Source organism: Cyanistes caeruleus, chromosome 6 (assembly GCF_971803275.1).
Source record: "Cyanistes caeruleus chromosome 6, bCyaCae1.hap1.1, whole genome shotgun sequence".
NCBI lineage: Eukaryota > Metazoa > Chordata > Aves > Passeriformes > Paridae > Cyanistes > Cyanistes caeruleus.
Window position 1 is genome coordinate 24,382,379 of NC_141706.1, and position 22,208 is coordinate 24,404,586.

At 45.7% G+C, this 22,208-nt stretch overlaps 1 protein-coding gene across 8 annotated transcripts in view; it reads right to left on the minus strand.

Annotated features, from left to right (window-relative positions):
• The window catches only part of LOC111930716 (USP6 N-terminal-like protein), a 75,782-nt gene that overhangs the window by 50,599 nt on the left and 2,975 nt on the right, over positions 1 to 22,208 (minus strand). For 2 of the 8 annotated variants that reach the window (XM_086895778.1, XM_086895784.1), the window contains exon 2: positions 12,989 to 13,070. The exons of 2 other annotated variants lie outside the window; for them this stretch is intronic. The gene's annotated coding sequence lies outside the window, so the exon portion shown is untranslated. Of the gene's footprint in view, positions 1 to 12,988; positions 13,071 to 14,567; positions 15,800 to 17,624; positions 17,708 to 22,208 lie in introns of those variants that run through there. 4 more of the 8 variants (XM_086895779.1, XM_086895780.1, XM_086895782.1 and 1 more) reach the window with 4 other exon arrangements.

Below are 22,208 nucleotides of genomic sequence, written 5' to 3' on the forward strand. Positions count from 1 at the left end.
CTCCAGGACAGACATCCCCAATGTGTAGCACAAAATTTATCCAGCATCTCCAACAATCAGTCCTTTAGAAAAGACATACATCCTCATGATTAAAAGGCCACAAACTTTGTAGAGATCTGAGGGCAAGAGGCATCTCTATTGCTTGGGCATCCCTGCCACACAGACCACTGCAATCTTGGATGCTGCAGCAAGCAGATCATACTTACAAACCTCTTGCACCAGACACAACAAACTTCCAGGAAGACACAGCAAGATCACCTCTACACCACAACTTTCCCACATACGTCAAACCCTCCCAAAGCCATTAATTGGCAGCTGATGCTGGAAGGCTGTGAAAATCAGAGCACTCACAAGGAACAGGAAGGCAGTGCTGTGAACACTGCTGAACTGAAGGAGCTTTAAGTCACTTTACTCCTGCACTTCTCAGGCAGCTGAAGGACCAGGGCACTATTCTCAAGCTGTTCTTCTGTTTCACCAAGTATCTGAGTCAAAACCTGGCACAAAAAAACCCAGGGTGTCTTTGGGAGTGTTTTGCCTCCAAAACAAAAATATCTTTCATTAACAGCGGAAACATTCACAGCAGGGAGGAAGCTGATCCACTCGACTCAAAGGCTGCTCTGTCTGTCAGAAGATGCATGAACGCAAGGTCCAGGAAACAGGTTAATGGCTTACACAGCAGACACCTCTATCTCCTTGAACCAGGAACAGATCCAAAACCAGTAATGTGGAGCAGACACCCTTCTCCTTGTGGCAACCAACCCTCCAGAGCAAATTAACAACAACAAAATCAGACAGGCCTCTTCTTCTGAAGGTTTTCGCCACTTCTGCTTTGGAAGAGGAAATCATAAGGACTTTATGCAGATCATTCAACTTGTCCTCCAAGCCACAGCAGCTTGTCAGCATTCTGCCTGGATGTCAGACACTGCATGTGCACATAAAGGGAAGCATTTGCTTACTGCTGTAGCTACTTCCCAACCAGGCTGACAAAATGCTTCTGATTCTGTGTGCTCCTCTTGTGCTTCCCCCATTCTAGGCAGCTGCTTCAAGTGTTCATGCACACTAAGAGCACTGAGGTACTGTCACACCAGATTACTCATTTCTGACTAGAAGAAGCCAAGAATTTTAAGGAACTAAAATGATAAATTACCAGAATTTCATGAGGATTCTCTCACCGGTTACTGGTTAAATAAGAAACTGAGCTCTATGGACACTGCAGACAGTAATAATGAGAGTGATGATCACACTTAGAAACTGTGGGCCAGTCATCTCTCACTCCACAGAGAGGAGCAGGTAAGCAATATGGCACTAACCAGCTCTGGGGCTGGTAGGGACCACTCAGCAAAGGGGGTGAAAGTCTTTGCTACTGGAAAGGTGCACACAGACACATGTTATGCTTTGGGGTCAACAAATCCCTCAACTGAGAAGGTTAAAACCAGGACATCCCATCAATGGGGTCTGTGCATTCATGGTCCCCCAGCTGTGAGAAAATGAAAGCTGACAGCAGTGCCCATACAAGCAGTCTGTTCTCTCTTCTGTTCACTAGGTTTATGTGCCGACAATGCAGCCTGTGGGCACATTATACCTCCTCTTTGTGTTTGGCATCCTGCTAAACCAACCCTTTCTCTTCTTTCTTCTCTCATCTCAAGCCATTTGGGCTTCTGGCAACTAGGAGAGTGACCAGAACAAACAGTCCTCCTGCTCGCATGCTTGCAGGGATGCATCTTTAACCCAGCATTACAAATGCTATGGTAATAAAAACAGTAACATAAGCATCACTGCCTTGTGCCAGACTTTCAAATGAACCAGCCCACCTCAGCCTGAAGTGCCCTGCAGACCAGGGCTCCTCTCCTGCTGGTGTGGAGAGATGCACATTCAGAGGGGCCAAACAAGTCCCTCAGCACTGCTACAAACCGGTGCCACACTCTGCTTTACAATGCAAAATTAAAATAGAGGCAAATACTGGGACAAAGTTTCCTTCCTTCCTTCTCACAATTCCTCTCGCTGCATCAAAAACACAGTGAACAGAACCAGAGCTGCCCTGGAGAGGCACATCTCAACTCTTCTAAACAGAGCAAGACCAGAGTCTTGGCCTTCCTGCATCCTAGCTCATAATCATCAGCCACTTCCCATCACCCAGCCTGCTTTTGCCTAGGATAGCACCACAGAACCATCTGCATCACCATCACACTATGAAGTGCCTGCCATCTCCAAGCTGCAGAATTCTGGCCAAAGCAGTAAGCCTTTGGAAGTCTCTGATGACTTGTTTTTTCCTCCCTCACCTATATCAGTTCATCCAAATAGCAGATGCTTCCTTTGTTAGTTTTGGTTTCTGTTTTGTTTGGAGGTTTGCTTGCTTTTCTTATTTGAGCTGCTCTTAACAAAAAGCCCAGCTCCAGGCATGGCGTGACCTGTGCATTAGGAAGGGTGGCAGATTGCTCTTTTTTGATCTGCTAATAAAGCTGATTTTTTTCCTCTTCATTTCCAGGGAATGTGAATAGCTCAGCCCCCAGGAAAGAGACACAGCAATTACACTTACTCAGACCAGCAGAGCACTTTGGTGCAGAACTTGAACTGAGCTGGTGCCCTCCAGCATCTGCTCTGTAGACAAGAGCACACCAGGGGACAAGCTCAGCAAATGGGGAAAGCTGACAGCTCCTTGCCTCTTTGCTGCAAAGGGTATCCCAAAAATCCCCTAAAGAACATCCAATAAGCCTCTGTTCCCTTGCTACTTTCATAAATTGGAATTCTAGATTTGTAAGGAAAACAATATGTAACTGAAATTAATCTAAAAACTTCTCTTTGTTGGGGTCACATTTCAACAAAAAAGGAGGTGATTACCCAATTTACAGATCAATGCAGCTTTACAGAGCTCTCAGTAAGCACAACCACTGTGACTTTTCAAGTGCAGTCCAATATCTAATCCTTCATTAGATATATTCATAGTTAGGTATAAATATGAACAGTTACATCTACAACTGAGGCTTTACATAGGTAAAAATTCACACTGTATATCAATCACATGAATCACATGCTCACATGTACATCTGCAAGTATTAAAAAAGCATTAGGCGTCTTATATGTGGTCTAGTGGAAGGTGTTCCTGCTTATGACAGGGGAGTTGAATGAGATGATCTTTAAGGTCTCTTGCAACCCAAACCACTCTGATCTATGATCTAGCTGCTAAATTATTAACACCAAGTTTGTTTTCCCATACATCATCCTTGCAGCTTTTGCAACCTGGTTAGGAACAGCAGGGGATTATTTTATCCAAATACCAATACATACATGAGGGAGGAAGTACAGAATGCTGTACAGTACAGAATACAGCACATGCTGCCTTGTACCTTTGCAGCATGCCAAACTGGAAGAACAGAACCAAAATGAACCTTGGTTTGTATAGGAGTTGTTTTAGCTAGACTAGTATACCACTATCATTACCTCAGCAGCATAATTAATGAGCTATGGCACGATTATAATAACAGGCTCTTTAAAAGGTGTGCCAGCTGCCAACCCTATCTGTATCACTTTGCATGCTATAGTACCAAACCTGATATTCTGCTCAAGCAATGGAAAAAACAGCTTTTCAGGCAGATCCCCAGGACAAACACTCACAAGCAGACACAGCAGCTGGTTTTTCCACAGACACCGAAAGATGAGTACACTTGCAGGCTTTTCCATATGTAGACAGACATACAAAGTCCCTTGACTCAAAGAAAGTTTAATTCAAAGGGTTTCCATCAGGAAAGCAGGAGTCTCTTTCACAACATGCCTGCCAAACCTCCAAGGCTAGAAAGTTCAAGCATATAGTCCATAGACTTTTTTAACTTTTTCTTTTTTTTTTTTTTTTAACCCACAATTAACTTAGTGATAGCCTTGGTATCAGGTTACTTACAGAAATGTTCTCTCTCAACACTAACAATAAAAAATATTCAGGAGAACTTTGTAGATAAGATAGAGAATAAGCTAATTTAAACACAACCTAGCCTATCTGAAGGGATTTTAATCCACCAGGCAAGAAGAGTCAAAGAGAGAAACTCCTGCAGCATGGAGATGTCTACTGGTCCTCTTGCCTTGGATGCCTGAAGCGGATCTCCCTTTTGGTGGCAGAAAGAGAAGGAAATAGCATTTTCACTCAGAAATAATATTCAAAAAATCAAATATGAGTCCTTCTAAAAATTACATTTTTTTAATTGACCTCTAATTCTAACCAGATTTCTCAAGGAGGGGCACCATCAAGCTCTTATTATACCTTAGGGATTTTTAGGTAATTATGACTACACCTACCTAAGGGATGCTGCAGTGCCAGGGCTAGGTCCTTTAGTAAATTACCCCTTCATTTAACCTACACATAAAGCCTTCTGAAGGCTGAACACCAGTATTTTTGGCTGGTATCTGTAAACAGCAAAAGGAACAGCTGCTTCAAGCAACTTTAAGGGGAAACTGAATTAAGGAAGGAAAGAAAGTGCATCTTTTCCTATGGAAATAAAAGTCATCACCATGCTTGGAGTATTACTCCAGGTCAATATAAGCAAACAGTTGTGAAGAAATGGTCTTCTTTGAACTTCATACTGCAACATTGTTTTGAAGAGACATAATTATTAGGCCTTCACACCTATCACCAGTCTCCTCAGAGGGGTTGATACAGTATGGCATGACTTGAAAGGAGAACAAGGGCTGACAAAGGATAAGCTTCTCTGCTCTAAGACCAACCCATTGTCAGCAACAAGCACATGTTACTGACCCACCACAAAACTCAACCAAGAAAAAACATCTCCCAAAAAAACCCAATGGTTTTAACTGAGCCTAAAAGGACTTGAGTTCGCTGTTTATACACACGAACTCAGAAGAGATGCTCTGAGAAACATTCTTCTTTTGTGGTTTCTCTAACAGCATCATCATTACATCATTAAAGGGGAGAAACTAATTCATTCAACATGCATTCAGCCTCTAGTCTTTTAATCCAAACACTTCTCTATGGCCATTTGAATAAACAGATGACATGAAGACTGCTGTGACTAGAAAGCACACCACTGGCTTCTCCCATGTGCATTTTATTACAAAATTCTGTTGTCACACTAGGGGGAGAAAAGCTAATTCAGAGGATGAAAGAGAACAAGGACTTGAGAAGAGGTTATTAATGTCTACATGTGCCCCATTCTCTCCCTCCACCCTCTTCCCTCCCCTCCATCTTAAGGGGAACTACAGCCAAAGGAGCACATTGTTTGTCAGAGGGTATCCAACTTGGCTGGTCAGCTGCAACAAGGGATTGCACGTTCAGACAGCTACCACTCAGGAAACCTCTCTCCTGAGCATCAGATTACACACTGCAAACGCTGCAAGGTCATGGTAACGAGTGGCAGCTGAGAAGATCAGAGTGACTTGCTGTGGTTGGTGCCTCACATCCTGTCCCTGAGCAGCTGGCTCACCACAGCCTCCTCACTGCTGGATCAGCAGACTCCCAGGACCCAACAGACCAGGAGACCTTGTGCCCACTCAACAAGACCAGTAATCATTAGAAGAGAGGGGAAGAAGTTAGACACATTCTAGGAAACATCACTGCTATAGTACCATATACCTGGGCTGATGTAACCCAAAGCTCTGCACCACTGTTGCAGTAGAAGGGGGGAAAACCCAAAAATGCAAATCAACCCTTATCTCAAATAAACAATATTTAGTTCTATAACAATCTGAGTGGATAAATTCTTTATTGCAACTCATTTTAAGTTAGGGAAGCAAAATGAAGTGTTTGTACAGCCAGATCATCACGCTCTGAACAAACCAAGGGAGGTTTGCAAATATACATCACGCTGACCACAGAGTTCAGCTTCTGAGTTCAGTGTAGGTAGAGAGACACTTTGGTGCAAAGCTGTGTCAAGTCTGGTAAACACACATGCATAAAGATCCTATTAATAACCTGGTATTTCTGCAGGGAATTGGGGAAGTTTGAAAATAGGCATTGGTCTGGAAGAGTGGAACAGGTTTAACACAAGGGATGCTCTGTAGAAACCAGTAGTAGCAGGTTATGTCACTAGAAATGTTTCAATGAAAGATAACTGACATGGTTATGAAGTCCTGCTTAAAGGTGAATTCAGCACAATCTTAACTGAAACTGGCCAAAACAAAGCAAAAGCTACTCAAGAGTCACACTTTCAGAAATTCTAATGTGAGCGCTGCAAACAGCTTTCCTGCCTGGAACTTTGAATACTTCTGTAACAGGAACGAAATATTTTCTATAAAGTGACCCAAAAGACTCCCAAAGCATTTAGGAGACTGCTTTCTCCTTTTGTCAAAGTCAAAAGGGGAAAAAAAGCCCATAAAAGTGGAATACAATGTGAACAATGATAAGCTATTCATTTCAAAATGAAAGCTGCTTCTGAGAGAGAAGGGGAAATACCCACCACAATTGCTTTGGAAAACACTGCCCAAAAACCCTCAGGAAAAGAATAAAAAAAGGAAAATATACTTTCAGAAATCAAGAATGATAAAAGCTACACAGAAGAATTACAGCAATTGCATGCTAGGAAATAAAGACCAGAAAGAAAATCACCATGGTCAACCCATTTATCCTGTCTCCCATAAGCCTGGTTTTTACTCCATTTAATCCAGGACTGCATTTAGTAGAAAACTGGCACAGGAGTTTTGCCAGCTGCTGGCACTCACACCATGCAGAGTTCCACTCCTGATCCTCCCCACTCCAATTCTCCCACAGCATCTACCTGGATGTGGGACAAGCCCAGCCACCACACCTGGGCTGCCGGCACTGTGCCAGGCCAAAAAACAAGGAGTGGAAGATGGATTGTCAATCCCTTAAAAAAATCCTCTTTGACATAGATGCAACCTGCTAAAACCCTGGGGGACTACACTTTTCCTTGGTGTGCTCCTTACCATGCAACATGGAGGTCTGGAAATGTGGGGCTGATGGCAGCACTGTCAGCACCATCAAAGGCTATGTATGTGCCTGGCCCTGCCCTCCTGAAGAACCCTTTGACCGTCTCATTTCCACTCAAAGCATGACCACTGAGGCCCCAAAAACATCTACCCTAGAAACTAATTTTTTTTTTTAGAAGAAATGCATACTTCAGGAATGAGTTAATACACTTGGAAGAAAGCACCAGCCACCTCCTTGAACTGGCATCTTTCCAGCCTCCCAAAGCCTACCACCAGCCCTGCCACAGAAATTTTGCAGGGTTAGATAAATAAAGAAGGAAATAGACAGCAACCCACAATTCTAGAAACCTACCAGAAACCTTTGCCATTTCATGTTACCATTTTCACCTTTTTTCTCAGCCTCATCTTTCTGAGGCTGGCACCCTGGTGTGGGACCCTCCAGTATACTCTCCAGGGCACTTAGAGAGTGAAGTGCAACCACAGCTGCACAATGGCCAGCTGCGACTTAACTCTGCTTCTTCCCTGCAGCTAAAAGGCCAGGAGTGATGCAAGACCACTCAGGTTTTATGGACTGTGCCATCCACAGCATCCTGGAACCCAGCAACGAATCCAAGCAAGAGGCTGTAACTTCAGTTTCATAAATCCCCAGCATACCAAACCCATGTTTTCCAGCAATGCTATTGTTCTCCTCCCCTTCCTCTCTGCCACAATACCTCAGAGACCTAAAAACACTTATTATTTATCAATCCAGCAATTCTGAGAGTACTTAGGAGGAAAAAACATCCCAAATCTTATCAAATGAGACCAGCAGGACTCCAAAGCAGACCATTGGCACTTGCCTGGAAAAAGTGGAACCACTCAGACAGTCTCAAGGAAGGAGTAAAACAGCCAAAACCACCCTTAATGAAAGCTGTACCTTTTCTCTGAGGAAAACAAACAAGTGAACTGCATGGAAACCCAGCCAAAAAGAAAAAGTAATACAATCCCTTGTGAACTGATAAAATGTGAGATAGCCCACTGCATTCCCAGCTCAAAGAGAAGCAGCAGAATATTCTTACTGTTTAGTTTCTTTCTAAATCTGGGATATGTTTTTTTTGCAAGCCTGGATTTCACCTGAGGGTAATACAAAAAGGAACATAAAAAATCCCAACATGAATGACAACTGAAGAGCAGCCATCTGTGTGGGCGTCTCTCTTTCCAAACAAAACTTGGAGTGAAAAGGGTTTTCCAATGAGCCAGCCAAGAAAAGGGAAACTTCATCAAGAATCACAGTGGGATCTGCCTGGAAAGTATGCTGCATGCAAGTACCAGGGCTAAAACCACTCCCCCTGCCCACTACCAGCAGTCCTCCCAGATGTCCATCTGTCCACTGTTCCTTCTCTTTTAAAAACTGTAGAGAAAGCTGCTGGGGAGGACACGACGCGTGGCAAGTAATTACAGAGCAAAGCAGAGCAGAAGCACCTTTAGGGATAAGCAGCAATTCAGGCAGTCTCCAAATGCTGACCCTCCATGAGGGCTGCATGAGGTCTCTGCTTGTGAAACCAAGCTGAGGGACACTGGCACAGTAGTGCTGGGAGGGCTGGGTAAGCACAAACTATGAATGCCCACAGAACTGCTCACCTGCACTAAACCAAGGTTTTAAAAATGGTAATCTGAAGTAACCCACAGTCTGCCAGAATTCCCACTGCTGCACCCTCCCATGCAGATGTGGGTTCTAGCATTCAGCCACAGACACAGCAGCTCCTCACCTGCCCCAGCACCTGGGACTGGAGGCTGCCAACCAAGTTCAGCTCTCAGTCTGCTTAAAACCCAGCACATTTGCAAGGCACAGGGTCAAGTTAGAGCAGATGGAAGGCTGAATTAGGCTGCTCAGCCTCCATCCAACTCCTTCCAGAGCAGTTCCTGTTACATCACTGGAGACAGGGTATTGATTCAGACATTAGCAGTTTACATGCACCTTTGGGCCAACCCAGGACAGTGATTTTCAGTGCCTTTCCCAGCAGATTACAACATATATCCACATACTTTAAGCAATCAATGAGCATTCACTGATAGAAAAAATATTTTCCTATCAGAGTACTCAAAACTCAAAGTGAATGTCTCCTCCTTCATAAACTCACCTATGTGGAACAAAACCCTTCTAAGCATCAGAAAAAAAGCTGACCCAGAGATGCCCTGAGATTCCTGCTCATTTTGTAGCAAGGCACTCTAAGAAGAAATTGAGATGAATATTGACATGCTTAAGGCCATTTAAAGCAGAGACTGGCTTTCCTAACATATCAGTGCTCTTCCAGCCTCTGAGGGCAAGAGACAGAGAGGAAGAGAATTGCTTTAGGGGAGAAAATGCTAATAAGACAGGAATTTCCCTGAAATAATTAGCAATGTAAGGAAAAACCACAAAACCCAACCACCCACAAACTTCCCTAAGAAAGAGCTTCAAACTTCTGAAGTCTCTACATTCACAGGCCATTGGGTGTATGACAAGCATGGGGCCAACTGCTGCATCAACACCGGGGTGCACAAGATCATCTGTGTCCCACATGGACAGGGGATTTGCAAATACGTTTGCAACTAGAAAGTCTCCAGGGAACTAGGGAAAATTGATCGGTTAAAACAATCCTGATTTTCCTGCTAATATAGATGAGTTTAAACAGAAAGATAGTAACAGGCTGTAGGAAAACATAGGCCCCCTCCCCCACAGAGAGAAAAGTGTCATTTCAGCACTTATTTTTTCCTCGTCTTCTCAGGAAGCTTGACAGGAAATGGTAGAGACTTCCCCCATGGCATAAATTCTTTTATCAGGTTAAATTAGATTAATTCCTTCAGGAAGATTACTGCTCTAGGCAGTTGAGAGTGCTCCTACCTTGATTCTCATGGCGCTTCTACCCCAATGACTGAAGAAACAAAATTTTGTTTCATCCCCAATCCTTTCACAAAGATGCAGGTCTGTTACCTGCAGGCAACATATTTGGCACTTTGACCAAATGCAGAATACACCTAAATTCCTCTCTTTTTTCCTGGTTTCCAAACATTCAGAAAAAAATTGGAAGCGAAGGATTTCTCCTTGTTTTCTTAATGGAACCATGACAAAGTTGCTGTGCAATTGTCTCTTGGAGGGCTGGGGCAGGGAGAAAAAGAAAGATAAAGCAAACTGCTGGAGTTAACCCACAGCAGGAAACAAATCATTTACATGCCCACATGTGGAATCAACTCTCATTTTTTCAGATGAGTAAGTACCAAAGACTTTGAACACAGTCATCCACTCTCTGGTGTCATTCTCAGATGTCTGGTGCTTGCAGCACTACTAGCTAAAGGTAAAAAAGATGACTCTGTAAAAGGAGTGATGGAAATGTCTGAGAAGATGCAAGACCAAGAAGAAAATACCCCTGCACCCCTGAAAGGTTGCTGCTCATGTAAGAATCAGTACAAGACCCAGAGCAGCTAGAAGCAGTTGGTGAAAGCAGTGAGGCATGTGAACACAGTTTGTCCCTGGAGCAGCAGCTGGGGAAGAGAGAAGACAGCTGCAGCACTGCCCCAGGACATCCCATGTGCCACCCTATTCATTTCAGGGTATCTGACAAGGTTACTAAATATGGGCATGATACATTCCACATCACCAAAAAGCTCAACCCTCGGTGAGCCTCCAGTGGCCCCAAACATGGATGCAACAGGACAGCGCAATGCACTGCAGGGACAGAACTTTTCCCATGGACACTGAGGTTATGGTGACTTTGCTAATTCACTGCTCAGGGTCAGGCCAAAAGGTTGGCTCATTGACCACCTGCCCCTGAGCGTAATTCCCACCCACTGCTGGTTAACCTCTGTGGCAGCTGTAAAAAGGAAAAGCAAGAGCAACCCAGACTGAGTTATCCACTGCAGCAACACAACCCTGTTCTCAACCAGCACTATCCAACCCTTACACTCTCACAACAGTGTCCTAAGCTGTTTTTCAAGTCAGCATATAGCTTTTTTGCTAGCTAATATAACATTTCCTCTCCCTTCCCCCAGTCCAAGGATTTGGCAAAATTACTTCTGCAAATCCCGCTGCAAATGCTGAACTTTTGCCAGTTAGACTGGGAAAGTCTTGACTAAAAATAAACCATGTTTCAGAAAATAGATCTCCTTCCAGTACAATGAAGTAGTGGATAATGCATGCAAGCAGATCTGCCAGGAGAACACAGCCTCCAGATTTGCATAAGAATCTCCTCAAGCTCAACAGACAGCTGCAACTCCTGTGACTTATCCCATCTTAACAAAAAAAAAAGGAGGGGAAAAAAAGGAGAGAGGTAAGGTTGAGGGTGCTGAGATAAATCAAATTTCAACCTGTGGTGGCAGGAAGTGCCACTACCACCACTTGCCTGCATCCCCAGTGAACCAAGCTGGTCATAACATACACAGGAGGGAGAGGATAGCATTCCCTGCATGGTCACTAACAGAAGGTGAGAGTTTGTTACAGGAAATTTGCTGCAATTCAGGAACAAGAAGGGAATGACCTGGGATTTTGCCACCTGAGTCACCAGGAGTCTGGGACACTGACTCAGTGCTGGCTCCCTCAACTCACCTGCAACAGCTTGCTAGCAAATGGAGGCACTCCTACCTTTGCTGTTCCACTTCCTATTGTGGTTTTCCCTTTAAGAAGAGGCCTTTAACAGCAGAAAGGTAATTGAAGAAAAGGAAAGCATAAGAAGAAGGCTAGCATGGGAAGCACAGGCAGTGCTCAACTAACCAGTTCTGCTTTCAGCTCCAAAGTGGAGGGCACATTTGCCTGCATGCTGTGATAAACCCCGGGAAATACAGGAGAACTAGGTGGAAACAGCTCCACCCTGACTCCTACTCCTCCAGTACGTCTGCAGCTCCGCCCAAACAGTCCTGGATGAACCAGGTTTTCAAGAAAGATCTCTTTCCATAATTAATCCATTTCACTTTTTAAGGATCAAGAAAACTTTATGCAGCAAGTTATAGTTATATCCTTATAGAATCAAATGGGCCATCAGGCAAGCTAAATGCAAGGCAATGCCATTTTGATGAGATTCATGAGGGATGGATGTTTGCAGAAGCTTCTTTTGCTCCGAGGGCAAGCTGAAGGTTCAAGCTCAGCGTGCCAGGCCAATCCTCCTTGTCCATTAACACTCCCACAGCAGGATCATCCACCTGCTTTTCAGACCTCCCCTAAGCAACCACAGATGGAAAAATATTCCACTCCAATTCCAGTTGCACACACACCTCTGATCAGCTGGGAACACAATTCCAGATAATACAATAGTAGACTGCAACCCAGCCCTATATTTTCCTGTCCTAAAAGTAATTCAGAAATTGAAATCAAGATGCAAGCAGACCTGCTGGTAGCATAGCAAGGGGCATCACTGAAAGCATATTTGGCATCTTGCGGACTTCAACCGACTTAGGCAATGCACTTAGAATGTCAAACAGTTGCCAAGAGCACTGATTAGATTTTTCATTTGAGCACTGATGCCTTAAAGCAATAACAAACCAAATAACTCAGGCAAAAGGATGCACATGGCAACACAGGGGAGGCACTACTCCACTGCTCCTGAGAGCAATCAGGGGCAGAGCAGAGCAGTAATTATCCAGGGAGGAATAAGCTGCTACAGGCTGTTCTTGCCATACATTAAGGAAACAACAGCAGATTTGTTCATGGTTGGATACCAACACAGCTCCCTCCCACCCCGCTCAGGACGCAGGCGGATGCACGCCACGGGGCAGCTGCCAAAGGCCAGCTGAGCAGGAGGGCGCAGCAGCCGCCTGCGCAGCCGCGAGCTCGGCCGGGATTCCCCAGCTGGTGCTCCGGGAAGGAAAAGGCAGTGCCAGTGTTAGGAAGGAGCATGGCCTCCCAGGAGCTGCTCTGCAGCAATGTTGTTTTCCAGCCCTGCCCTCAGAGGGCTGTCAGCAAGGCTAAATGCAAACCTTATCTTCTGCCTGGGTGTTTTCACAAAACCTCTGGACAGGAAAAAAAACTATTCACTGTAGAGCAGTCTGCACCACAGGATCCATTCCACACCCATCAGCCAAACCCTGCACACATTTCATCCCTGGCCACATGCAGCCCCGCTTCCCTTCCACAGGAACATGACAAACATACCTGTTCAGAGCATCACCTTCTCCTATAGCACTGACAAGGAGCCAGAACACAATTCCCATCAGCATACAGGAACTGGCAAATCCTGTAAGCATTAGAGAGAACAGTAATTAGTGACACTAATAAGAGCTGGCTGGTGAAAAGGAAGGATGCCAAAGCAATCTCGCGAGAATTGGGAAGGTGTTAGATCCCTGTCCTGAACACTCCTGTCTAGCCCTGGCATCATAGCAGAGGTATGCAGCATCAGGCTGTCAGGGGATTTCTCCAAAATCACAGAAGGAAGCCAAAGTAAAAGGCGAGATGACGAGTCCCAAACCAATGCTGTTCACCCAGTAAAGCCTCCTCAACAACCCAGTGCACTGATGATAACTTCTATGTGCAGGGGCAGAAAAGAGGCTGGCAAATGGGATGGAAGGGATCACCTACAATGCCCCTACCGTGCTCCCCAAGATGCTGCTGAAGATCTGCTCCACAGCACCTGTAGAATTTCTTCTAGTTTGCAGAGGAAGCAAATCCCACATGAATCAGAGCCAGGCCACTTCCATTTTTTCATTATCATTATTGATTCATCATTATAGTTTCATAATAAAAAAGGCTTTATATTTTCCACTGATGGCTGTATAAAGCTTTTGTACCTTAGTCACAGAGAAAACATTTAACCAGCACTGAGCAAGAGCTATGACAGAAGTCACCTCTGAGGGCTGCAAAAACACCTCACTTCAGGCATTTGAAGTGCCTGCTGCATACCACAGAAAAGATAGCAAAAATGTTTTACTGGAAACAATTCTAAGCAGCCACAAAGAGAAGTTTTTCTAATGATTCAACTGAAGCAAAGGTCACCACATCTAATGTAATTTTACTTTTCCTATGCTGTTCATGCAATTGCTGGGCAATGCAATAAATTGTTTGGGGATAGCAAGGAACATGGTGGGTGAGAGAGGATCTCTGTAATGCAGAGGATCTGGAAGCTGAGGGATGTAAGGAAACAGTGAGACAACATCTCTAGTCAAAACACCAAACCAGCAAGAGGAAGGTACAGAATCAGCCTGACAATGTCTCATGTACTTCCTGCCAACTGGACCTTATTATGTACTGTGAGAAAACTTAGTCATGCAGCACATCAGTTTACCTTGGACTGAGAGAGACTTGCCTGCTTTCCCCAGTCTCTGCAGGTGATTCAGAGACCTGTTGCTGCCAGCTGGTATTGAAAGAACTGAGAAAAAATATAATTCATTTGTGGCTCCCCCTCACTCATTTTCCCCTTTCCCATTATGGAAGGGCTGAAGGCATTTCTAAGGATCAAAACAATGCTGAAAGCCACAAGACCACAGCACAGACTTTGGACTCCAGCCTCAATCACAAATTTTTCCATCACCCTGTCGCTCTACATTAACCAAAACACAAGAGTTATCTACTCCTATTATGTACCTCCAGGAGGGTCTTCTGTTGTTCTTGTGAAGCCAGTAAATGAACACTGCTTAGCAGCTCTACAAGGACAGAAGTAACAGGACAAATCCAACCCGGCCAATAACCTTCAGTGTTAGCTTATATATAAAGGTATGGAAAGCAAGGAAATACATACCTTAACTTCACATGGCTTAAATCTGAAGAGGGGCTGCTTTAGCTTTGTAGGACTTCATCTGCACTGGGTACCACACATGGGTATTGACCCATACCTGCACCAGGGCTCAGCACAAGGGTAGTATCAACATGACTCCCATACAGACACAACCTTTTCTCCCTCTCCCCTCCAGTTCCTTTTCAATTTAACAACTTTCTCAATGTGACCCCTACTCTAAGACAACAGTGCAGAAACATCACTGGCAAAGTTCTAAGTCCTCACTTTCCAGTACTGCCAAGCAAGGCAAAGAGATGCCTGAAGCTTTCTTAAGTGCTGCTGGATTTAATCAGAGCCATATGAAGGTGGCTTGGCTTGCCTTCCCAAAGCAACTGAAGCTCTCAGACAAAGCTTTGTCCCACAGCAGACAAATATACTGGAAACACAGTGGAGTGCCAGGGAATCAGACTGCTCAGCCTCCCCCTTGGTTCCCAAACTTCCTTCTCTCAGTGCCTTGTCACTTGTCCCAAGACTGCTCCTCGCCAAGACACAACCAGGCTCCAGGCAATGCAGAGCATGGATGGCACACCCGCGACAGCTAAGCTCCTCTTCTGCCTTCCTGCAGCTCCAACCTGTCCATCAAAACATGTATTTCTCAGTGTCACCACCCCAGGAGACCCTCTCTATCCTTGGCCAAGACAACTCCTTGCTTGTTGCAGACTGAAATAATAGTGCAGAAACATGATAACCTTTTGTTTCATCTAATGCAGCAAACAAAGATTCACCAGAGTTTACAAAAAGCTTATGAAGCAAGGCAGCAGAGGACTGAATGATATTGAGTGACAATAAAGATGGGACATCCACAACTTCTGGGGGCAACCTGTTCCAGTGCCTCACCACCCTCATCATAGAAAACTTCTCCCTTACATTCCATCTAATATTCTGCTTGATACACTGAGCAGGAAGCTTTATTTAAAAGCTGTGCTCAAAGCCCTCCCAGAGGGAAACCTCTGCTGGGTCAGCTGGGAAGCCAAAGTCTTGCAGCATATACACGAAACCATCAGTCAGCAGTGCCCCACAAAGGACTCTTCCAACACTGTAGCCTCCCAGAAATGTTAATGTACTTGGCAATCCATACCACCCTTTTACATGGAAGGAAACTGGAGTAGAAGCAGGACATGCTCTACCAGGGGCTACACAGCTGCTCTTCAGCCCACTCCAATATGCACATCAGTTCACCTGATCTGAAACTACCCTCAACTGTAACAACAGACAGTCCTGCCTTTTCCCTCCCCCCACTTCTACACATCCCAGTCATCTCTGCAGTAGAGGTAGCAACCATTATCTGCTTGATCCAATTGGAAGCTGTCCCAAAAATAAGAAAATAAAGGGGAAGAATTTCTGGCAGGAGAACAACATGAGATCAGCTAAAGCTGATGAGAAGCATGACCTCAGAAAGATGGCACAGTGGTACATATGGAAACCTAGATGAGGCTTCAATCCGTCATATATTTGTCTTTGCACAGGGCTAAGTCAAGTAAAATCAGTTTTAACAGCTCCATTCACTACTGAGCCGGCTCAGTCACTCACTTTTCTAAAGACCCATCCAAAACAGCCTGGTGATTTACTCTCTGAGGTCTCCAAACTAGGCTGATGCACCCAAACAGCAACACACCACAGCTATGCAAGCCTTGCAGCTTATCAAGGCATAGCAGTAAAACAAAATTCTTCCAAGAGGTTTGGGGATTTTTTATTTTTTTTTTTGGAGGGGGGAGTGTGTTTTGTCATAGCTGAAGTGTGTTCTCAAATGGTTTCCAGGAGCAGAGGAGCAAGGACAAGCACATGCAAAGGATCTAGCAAAAGCTCTTAAGCAAAGCAGACAGCAGGAAGCTGAAAATAAATACGCAAAGCCCTTTGCAGCACCAAGTTCAAATCCATCTGCATATTTCTATGGCTGTCACGGCAGCCCATAGAAGGGATTTTCCAATTCCTTGCAGAGTAACCCTGGAAAATAATTATGGAAAAGTAGGAGCACAGGCTCAAACTCTAAGCCAACACATGACCAACTTCAGCAGCACCAGGAACACGGAGGGAGGAGCACAACACAGCCCCACATGGTCCCCACAGGCTGGCTTGTCCCCAGCCCCAGGAAACTCGAGGCCCCTCCACCCCCACCCCGCTTCTCTGGCACAGGTGTTGGATGCAGGACTTGCGGCAGACACAGCTGCAGCTCAGGGTACCCATCGAAGGGGCTGCCAGCACAAGCCTTCACACACCAGCCAGTCACCTCACCTCTGAAACTGGCAAGAGGCACAGTTCACACCTAAAACGTACACACCACAAAGCTGTCCCGAGTGGAGGGAGCCAATACATCAGCTTGCCCAGAGGTCCCATCCAAGCATCCCAGCAGCAGTCTGACAGAGCTCCCCACCACCAGCTCCTTACAGAGGGGAAGGAGGTAGAGCTAATCCTGCCTTGTTTTTCTGAGTTACACAACATTAGTCACACAGGATTCTGCCCCAGGGCCCCCAGGCAAGCCTTGCCTTCGATGGTTGCTGTATGCTCCCACTGAAACCACCAGCTCTCGACACGAACAGACAAGCACAGTTCAAAAACTCACATTCAAGCCTCCTTTACACACCTTTCACAGAAATACCCAAAGTTGCCCCTCCACTTAATGCAGCTGGTTTCCCCCCCCACCAGAAAAAGCACCAAGTTACTCAAATTGAGTTTCCATGACATTAAAATCAATTAACCAGCTACTCATCTCCAACTGACCTGTTCCCAGTTTTTCTGATAATTTCTACCATGCAGACCACATGCACAGCCCCAAAATATCCCAAAGCATCCTTAAGCAAATAATGGACTTTATAATAAAGCTCAAGCTTTCACCTCTGCAGAAATGCATCTTAGTTTAAAAAAATAAATAAATAAACAAACCACAAAAGATCAATTCAGGTCAATTTTTACTGAGAAGAGCTTCAGAAGTCAGCTGCAGCTTGGTGTAACCACAGAGCTCATGTGAGGCAGGACGCAAGAGCCATCAAGTTACACATCCAACATTCATGCTAGGGACCTTACAGTTGCCTGTGTGCCACCTCCCAGCAGCAGGGACTTGGGGCAGAGCACGGCTCCTCAGCTTGCAAGGAAACGCAGCTCACTGCACACCAAGACACCAGTGACCACTGCTAACAGATGGAAGCAATGCCCACACCTGTTTCCAAGTACAGATGAGCTGCCAAAGCAATCAAGCGAGCCAAGCCCTTCAGCTGCAGCTCCACACAGGTCTCCTGGCCTGTGCCACAGCTCTGCTCTCCCCACCAGCTTTGCAGCAGCAGCAGGAATCTCTCTGCAACAGTTTTGCAAGCAGATGCCTGCAGCGGAAGCAGCCTCCGGTGCACAGCCTCTTTGCTCATTTTAATGCAATTTCTTGAACTCAAACAAGAACAGCTAAATTCATTCTCTCTGAGCTCTGGCACGATACTCACTAACCCAATCTTTTCAGTCTGCCACTTCCAGCAGTCAGAGAATATGGAGTAGAAACACTCTTTGAGTCACAAACTAAAGACCAGGGATGCATTTCCCAGGGTCAAACAGCTCTGCTGCCCAGCCTCTCTAGGAATGGACCTCTCTGTGCATTCCAGCTGTCCCCATGCCAGATCCAACACCCTGCTGTAGATGATGTGCGGTCTCCCAAGCAGTGATCTGCTTGGATATGCCACAGGGAGATCCAGCTGGCATACATGCCTAAGGCAGGAAAGCAGTAAGGGAAGAGATCCTTGTAAAATCCAGACAAAAATCTTGAAAAACTGTTTCCTTGGACATACAGGAGACTGACAACAGCCTACTACCAAAGAGGGGCAGAGATAGCCCCTGCTCCTTCTCCCTCCTATTTCCTCCAGTCTGCTGAAGGGAAAAGCTCTGCCTGCCATCAGACTGGCATACAAGAGGGCAAGACGACAGTGATTTCCATCCAGACCTTCAGATGTTAAAAGCATGGCAAGGGCAATGCTGCAGGAAAGAAAACTTCCTGAGTTCTCACAAGTCTGCAGAGTGCCACAATAGCTGAAGGGATTTATAGACCAAGCCTGAAAGCGCGTGCGCACGCACACACACACGCGTGCTGAGCTGAGTCCGCCCCTTGTATTGACACGTGTGGTGCAATTTTTTCCACAGAAACTGGATTACAGCACCCTGCTTTTAGGAGGTGACTAATCACATTTTAAACAGATCAACTGGAAACAAGTTCAGCCCCTTCAGTGGTTAAGATCTTGTGAATCTTATTGGTTTTCTCAGCTGTATGTTACATATGCCCCCTTCTCACTCCAAGTTGCACCTGCTGAATCTCATGGCATCTTTCTCTCACAGCATGGGAGACCCTGAGCAAACTCCAGCCTTCACCACACAGAGGTATCAAAGCACAGCCATCAGGTCACCCTTGCTAAGCCTGCTGTGGGAGTTACACCATGAATTCAAGGCAGGCAGAAGGACAATGTGTCAGGCTCTGCTCAGCCTCCAGACATTTAGAGCATCTCTGGGAGGTCAAGTGATGATCCTACCAGCCCTTTATCCAAGGGAGCCAAGTGGTGGGTGTCTGCCCACCACAACTACCATCAGCCTGGTCTGCTGTGCAGGGAACCTGATGGGAATGCAGCAGTGCTTCAAAAATACGTTGGTAAAGAAAAAATCCAGTGTCAGACCACCTAGATGTGGCAGCACCAAGATGGCTCAACTGTGCACCTAGGCCACAAAAGTCATCAAACAAATCAATGCCTTGCAGGTCAGATACAGGTTTCCCAGTGAAACTTATACAGCAAGTCAAGGAACAAAGCAAATAGTGAGACTTTTAACTAATTTCAATAACTTTATCTGGTTAGCATCTTAAGCAGCAGCAACAGCACAGGTAACACTTTTGACCCACTTTGTTACCATCACAGGAACCAACACATTACAACCTTCCTTATAAATCCCCCCCAGTGATATACCAACACTTTCATGATCACTTTTGACTCATGGAACTGAAGGGGGAGGGAAGAGAGATCATGTAAGAACAAGGCACCACAGTTTTCAAGAAACTGAATTTCTAAATATACAGGTCATTCTCTTACCTGGTCCTTCATCTACTACTCAGTATCAGTGCAACCTTGCTCCACTCAAGCCCAAATCAGACACACAAAAATTTTAACTTAGGGTGAGAAAACCACACTAACAAGCTAAAACTTCTGTAGTCAGCTATGATGCTAACAGGAGAATTTTTTTTTTTTGAAAAGCAACTGCAGTAGCTCTGGCTGATACTGTATTCCCCCAACATCCTGCCACTGAAGCAGTGAGTGGCAGATGTGGCTTGCACACGCATGACCTTCCCTGATTAATGTACAAAACTGAAGGCAAGAGGAGGCAGGAGATTTTAAAACTCAAGACAATCTGCTTTTGACCCTGATTTCTGGTGAGTGAATTGGCCCACAACATGTGCACAAAGAAGGCAAGCATGTCTGCACAGCTGCTGCGAAGAGAAGTAAGAGATGCAGGAGCAGGCTGCAGACAGGCTGGCTGTCCCAGCTGCTGCTAGGTCACCAGCAAAGCATGCACCTCACTTTGCTCAATGAGCCACTGTCCCCCCAACACCTCTTACAGCAGGAGGCACCAGCAAGCTGCTGAATACATCAACAAGCATTTTGAGCAAGCTGGCTTTATTTCTGCTGTCAGGACACCAGCAGGGACCCAGGTCCTAACTAAGGAGATCAGATGTGTACTGATGGGCACTCAGGCAAAGCTGGAGTGCTGGGGACGCACAAGGGGCTAAGCATCCCCAGCACCTGCTTCTTCTACATTGAACTTTTCCGCCCCTTGGACTGATGATGAGGAAAATCCTTCACTGAGCTCCAAAAGATGAGGCAAATTATTTGTTTGCTTGAACTCCAGGCTACCACAGCACTGGGGCTCACAGGCACTGTGAGCTCCCACCCTGCCAGACAACTGCTCAGCTGCTGCCTGCATGGGAAGCTCCTCTGCAGAAAGCTGAATGGTGCTGGCTCCTGCATTTGATTTCCAGGATCCAAGCCACAAGGAGAGCTAAAAATATTCCAATTAACCATTCATTTTCAACATAAGACTTAATGATGGTGCTGCAACGGCATTACACAACTGCAAACAAGGAAGATGTGATCTGCAAATCAAATTAAGGGAAGTGAGAAATCAGAAAAAAATTATTTCAAAAAGAGATCAAACTAAAAAAAACAGCTAGCCAGGACCGTTAGCTCTGAATTCAAGCATGGATCTCATCGCCAAAAATGTAGAGAAGCTTGTGCTACTTCCAATTGTGGTGGCTGGCTCTGGGGTGCTTGCAAGCTTTCTGGTGTGACACACACAGGGTATATAATTTCTGTTCTGCATTGATTATACACAGAGAGCTCATTCTGGCTGTAGCCCATGCAAGCTGTCTCCTGGATCAGCTGGCTGCTCAGCATGGTGTCATCCTGCACGTCAGGAGTTAAGCAGGAAACTTTTATTCCCTGTAAAACCCATTGCAGAGACGGCTAAGCTCTGGAGCTAAGGATTTCCTCACATGAAGATTTAGCAGCAGATTTTTTTATCACTGCCCAGTCTTTGCAGTGACTTGTAGACTTCAAACATCGTTTGTAGGTAATACTGGAGTACATTACTCACAGCAGTGCACCCAGGAGAACCAGCAAATCCTCTCTGTTTGAGCCCGAGCGTCAGCTTTACCGTGGAATTACATTTATCTCTCTGGCACTAGGCTCTCATTAATGGAATTACCAGGCAGGCTGCTTCAGACTTAACACTTGAAAGAGGCGGGCTGGGATGGCTGTGCTCCAGCCCCAGCCCGCAAAGGCGGCACTGTTTCTCCATCCTCCAGCAAACTGCCACCCGAACGAGCCCGACCCCGTGACGAGAACCAGGGAAACAAAAGAAACAACCCCGAACTGTCCAGGGCAATCAATATCTTTCTAGGAACATCCAGGCTTCTTGCCAGCTCTCTTCCAACCCCGATTTAGCTCTTCTGCAGTGCAGAGGGGGATGGCACGCGCAGGAGCAACCCGGCGGGACGCGGAGCAGACACTGAGTGGGGACAATCTACACCCGTCCCTCTGCAAATACCTTCAACTGAGGGCATCAAAGCAAACCCACAGCTACGGAGAGCACCCACCCACCCACCTTGAAAATCAGTGCAAGCACTCCAGTCTGAGTACTTGCTTCAGAAATACCCACTGCTACTTCAAACGGGGAGGTGCATGGTAGCAAACCAGCCGAGACTGCTACCCTCAGCACATGAGAGTATCTTTCACATTCTAGAAATCTGCCTTCCACCACACAGCAGCTCTTGCAGAGCCATGCTGAGCAATCTGCAGCATGGCACGAGCCAGCCCCTTAAAGAGCCCCTGCACTACCCAGTAAAATGGACAACTGGGATGTCCCAGGCTGCAGAAAGCCGAAGGGGATGCAGCAAGCAGCCCTTCCATAAAGCTGCGCTGACAGCTCTGCAACTTCAGCATCTGTGGGGGCTGCTCTTTACACAGAGCAGCTGTAGGCTTCTTTAGGTGGTATATTCCCAGTCACCTTCAAGGCAGCTTCTATAATCCCAGCATGGAAAAAGCACAAGGAGAAAACAGAAATGCACCAAAACCTGAACAATACTTGCCCAGC